The 5,331-nt window shown below is 42.1% G+C and overlaps 1 pseudogene; it reads left to right on the top strand.

Annotated features, from left to right (window-relative positions):
- The first annotated feature begins 2,559 nt into the window (after positions 1-2,559).
- Positions 2,560-2,678, top strand: LOC111733166 (annotated as a pseudogene).
- Positions 2,679-5,331: the final 2,653 nt, after the last annotated feature.

Below are 5,331 nucleotides of genomic sequence, written 5' to 3'. Positions count from 1 at the left end.
AAAAAATTAAGACATTGCTGTCACTGTCAGCTACTAATCCGCAGCTCAGCTGATCCTCTGTGTAGCATGACGTTGCCACTTAACCTCTGCGACATTCGCAGGTCACGGTTCCAGGTTCATAAGCCTTCAGTCAGTCATGCTTTTCATTCTCCTTCTGACACCCCAGTCTTAGGGAGAGCAGGTGCTTGGCCCTTAGTGGCTGCAAACATGCCTTTAAAGCTTTTGAGAGAATACAGCATCAGGGAGATTGCCATGGTAACCATAAGCAGAATAACGGCCAACGTTTGGAGTGCACTTTGGAGCCATAGTCCCTAAGACCCAAACCAATCAAAGAGAGACCCTCTCGAAGGAGTCAACATCCTTCTAAGCCAAATGGCTCGCTCGGCGATCTTAGTAACTAAAGTGTTGTTCCAGGTACAGCGGGTGGTGCTGGCCACAGCACGGACACCACCCTTCTCAGCTAAAGATAATCCAGGGCTATTTGACTATCAAGAACACCTTCGGGCAAAAGAAAACCAAAATAATAATTCGTAAAGATTTATGCACTTCTACGTTCCCAGCAGCACAATTTACAATAGCCAATATATGGAAGCGATCTAAGTGCCCATCAACAGATGACTGGATAAATTATGGTTCATATATACAATGGGATATTACTCAGCCATTAAAAACAATGAGATCCTACCATTTGCAACGACATGGATGGACCTAATAACTTCTAGGTTATTATGCTGAGTGAAATAAGTCAGACAGAGAAAGAGAAATACCATATGATTTCACTTATATGTGGAATCTAAGGAGCAAAAAGAGCAAACCAATCAAAAACAGACTAACAAATATAGGGGACAATTTGGTGACAGACAGAGGGGAGGGGGGCTGGGGGCTGGGAGAATGGGGTGAAGGGTTAAAGAAGAACAAATTAATAGATGATAGATGGTCACAGGGATGGGAGCACAGCATAAGGAACGCAGTGAACATTAATACGATGGCTAAGTGGAGGGCCAGGGGAGGGAGGGAGCAATTGGGGGGATCGTTTTATGAACTATATAGATGTCTAACCAATGTACTGTATACTTGAAAACAACTTAAATAAATAAATCGAAAAAAAAAGAATACCTTTGGTCGGAGTCTATAAGGATCTTTGTGGGCAGCTGATGCCTCAGCAATGAAATCTGCAGTGTCTCCAAGAGTTAAGGAGGAGTTTCTGATTATGTTTTTCCATTGGCATCTATTCCTAACCAGGAAAATACGGCCATGCCAAAGTTATCAAACCCTGAATCATGGAAAGCCTCTTGGAAGGTTTTTTCTAGAACAGTTAGGAGCACAGTCGGATAATCTAAGAGGCGTTGTCCAGCTGTGGGTCGGCAGCCTCGGCATTCGTGGGCCTGAATTCTGCTGGGGCACAGCTGTCCATTCCAAAGCAAGAGGCAGTTAGGTTTTTTCCTAGTCTGAAATAAAAAGTTGTAAATATCAGAGGTTTCCTTCCCCTACTTAGCAATCGTCTGGGAGACACAGATGATGACATTACCTTTCCGGGGCAATGCCAGAGCCAAGGGAAGAAAGAGAAGAAAAAATGTTTCATGTTTAGCTAAAATAGAAAATCTTGATCCAGCGTCGTGGGCACTGCTGTGTCAGGACCTTCTCTTCCTCGTCAGTTTGATTTGAAGGTTTCCAGTGCTCGTGTAGGACCAGCTGGGGTCTTCTTTAGTTGTGATATGTATATTTAACTGAATTTATCCCACAGTATCTTATGATTTAGATGTGATGGAAAATTATGTATATTTCATTCCAACATATATGAAAAGTGCACACGACACGTGAGTACTGCTCAATGAATTATTACGAACTGAAACCCCGGTGAAGAGACAGCATGTTGCCTGCGTCCTGGAACCCCTTCTCCAGCCCTTCCCACGACGATCACCTCTCTCTGCCCAAAGAAAAGCATTTCCCTGACTTTCATGGCATTGTAGTGTTTCATGCATGTGTTTAGCATTTTACCTCCCAGGCATACATTCTTAAATGCCCATTTTTGTGACCTTCACATAAATGGAACATGCAATATAAATTCTTTTGTGTCTGGCTCCTTTGCTCAAAATTATGTTTCTGAGATTCATCCTTTTCATTGTATAAAACTAGCTTATTCATTTCCCTCCGCTTTACAGTAATTCATATCATGAATATAGGACAGTTCATCTGTTTTGCTCCTTTACCTTCATGTTTATGTAGGTATAATCTATGTACAGCAAGGTGCAAAGCTATTGAGCATACAGCTTAATGACATGTGTTCATAAGAGGCATTGAATTTTTTTTGTCCACTGAACGGCTCTGTCCTGCCCCTTCTCCAGCTAATACCCACCAAATGGAACCACTATTCTGACCTTTGTTATCTGAAGTTCTTTTGCCTGTTTTAAAACTTTGTGTAAATGGAATCATCTGCCACATACAGTATGTGTTCTTTTTCATGTGCTCCACCCTCCTCACCGGATCAGCTCCCAAAGGCCCCACTTCCTGATACTGTCACATTGGGGGGTAGGATTTCATCATGTAAATTGGCAGGGGGTCTATGGCCATGCCACCCTGAACGTGCCAGATCTCATCTGATCTTGGAACCTAAGCAGGGTCAGGCCTGGTCAGTACTTGGATGAGAGACCACCTAGGAAGACCAGGTGCTGTAGGGGTTAATAAAATAAAATTGGTGTGTGTGGGGGTGCGGGGAGACACAGACCTTCTGTTCATAACAGTGGTATATGCATACAATGGAATATTATTTAAATTTGAAATGATAATTTTAAAGTTGTAAATTTTAAAACTTTTTTTGGGAAGGAATTTCAAATCTACAGAAAAGTTTTAAGAATAAGTATAATACAAATAGCATCCATTATGCTCTTTTCTCAAATTTACCTTAGGTTAACATTTTAATCCATTTCCAATATCATTTGTTTTCTGCCCAATCTATCTAATCCTTCATCTTGAATAATTTAAGGTGAATTACACACAACATGGTATTTTACTCCTGAATACTTCAGTGGCTATTTCTGAAGAACAAAGATGTTCTCTGATATAGCTGCTGTACAGTCATCGACTTCAGTGAAGTTAAAACATTGATATAATACTTTCGTCTCTACTGTTTCTCTTCCAGTTTTGTCAAATGGAGAAGCAACTTGATAATTTTGAAAAGAAACGGCAGAGTTTTATTGTTGTCTGAATAATGTCACACTCCACCGGCATCACAAGGAAAGGCAAAAGCCCTGGAATGAGACCAACAAGGCTTGATCTAGCCTCTGTACCCCTTCAGAAAAGTGACCTCAAACAGGTCATGTGACCTCTCCATGCCTCAGTTTCTGCGACAGTAAAACAGGATACTTTTAGAGACACACAACTGAAAGTACTTACAGGTGAATTGATACAATGTCTGGGCTTTGTTTCAAAATAATCCTGATTTTTGGGAGGTGGGGGTAGGGGATTGTCGGGCGTATAGACAGACAAAGTCATGAGTTGATCCTCGTTGAAAAAGGATGGTGTATATATCATTATATCTACTTTTGCGTATGCCTGAAGTCTTCCACAGTAAAAATATCTTTTGAAAGAACGAAAAGTAAAATAAAATAAAAACGGGGAGGGGTGGAGGTTATTAATGATTAATTACATGCCTTAGAGGGTTGTTAGAAGGAGAGATTAAACAAGTTAATTTAAATTAAATCTAAGTAAAGCATTTAGAACAGTTCTTGGCATGTGGTAAATGCTGTGTTAGCTAGTTGTTTTTATTTTGTTCTCTCCTAGACCAGAAGCAGCTCAGACCAGATACCACCAGGTGGCGCTGCCTCCCAGCTTCCTGGGGCAGCCAGGCGCCAATGATGATTAGCCCTGAATTTGAATGTGCTCTGCTACTTGATCTTGGTCATTTACTATCTCTGAACTTCGTTTTATTCATTTCTAGAATGGGAACACTAACAATATCAACTTCTGAGTTGTCAGGATGATTCAGAGCCAACGATGCAAAGTAATTGATGTAGCATCAGGTGTTTACCTTTCCAGACACCTGTCTCTCGGGCAGGATCTGCGTCTGGGCTCAGCGTACCTCGTCTTTCTTACGGGGATTCTCCCGTCTGCCCAAGTTAATTGTGAAAATCCGGAGAGGCTACAGAAAGGGCAAGTCCTTCCCTATACCTGCCCCATCAACTCCTATCACAGTTCAGCTTCCCAGCCACTAGATGGCGCAGTCTTCCTAGAAGAGAGACGAACTTTTAGAAATCCAGTTTTCTTGAGATATAATTAAAATTTGAGGCTAGATAAATCAGACCTGAGTTAGAATTCTCATTCCATCACCTATCACCTACATGACCATATCAGTCTGCTTCTGTTTCATCCTTTATAAAATGTGTTTCTCTCCATAAAATACACCTATCACAAGAGGGCTCAACGTGCTAGTGTAGGTAAAGATTTTAATACAAGACTTGAACAAATAGCAGCTCCCATCAACATTAAACTACTAAGATGATTAAGTTAATATTTTTGAGGGCACGTTATGTGTCAGGCACATAATAACACCATGAATTCTCATAGGAACACTATGAGATGGATATAGTAACGATCCTCTTATTATACAAGAGGGAACTGAGGCTCAGAGAGGAGTCCTTACTTACCTAAAGAGACAGGCAGTCTGTCTCTAGGATCTACATCACTAACTGGACCGCTACACTCACACTCTTAAATCATGTTGCGTGCCTGGAATTTGAATTTCCTCTGGCCCTGACGTCTTTGAACAGCCAGAGGACTTCCATCCTGGCCACCTCCTGGACAAGAAGGGATGATTCAAGAAGGACAAAGTGCTTCCTGCCCTTGACCATGAAAATCAGGACAACACCGTAGGTACGGCCTTCCACCTTGAGCGTCCATCAAATCACCTGGGGGCCTCGTTGAAACTCAGGCTGCTGAGCCCACTCCCGGAGTTTCTGCCTCAGTATGTCTGGGGTGGGGGCCCAAGAATTTGCATTTTTAACAAGTTCTGAAGGATGTTGAAGCTGCTGATCTGGGGGCCACACTTTGAGAACCACTGAACTGTGGCAGAGCACCAAGTCTGAAGGAGACAGGGTCCCTGACTAAACACACCGAAGGTTGCCGTCTGCCATCTTGGACAACCTGCTTACTTCGAGAGGGTCGCAAAAGAGAGAAAGCAGCTTATTTTATTTAAGCTGCTATATTTTGGGATCATAGGTTACAGCAAGTTGGCCTTTACATTAATTAATACATTTTCCAGGCCTTCCTCCCAGACATGCCCTAATGGAAACGCTTGGTTCCACCAGCCATTCGTAAACTTGACCGACATCTGTC

Source organism: Pteropus vampyrus, unplaced genomic scaffold, assembly GCF_000151845.1.
Source record: "Pteropus vampyrus isolate Shadow unplaced genomic scaffold, Pvam_2.0 Scaffold534, whole genome shotgun sequence".
Taxonomy (NCBI): Eukaryota; Metazoa; Chordata; class Mammalia; order Chiroptera; family Pteropodidae; genus Pteropus; species Pteropus vampyrus.
This window is presented reverse-complemented; position numbering and strand designations above follow the sequence as displayed.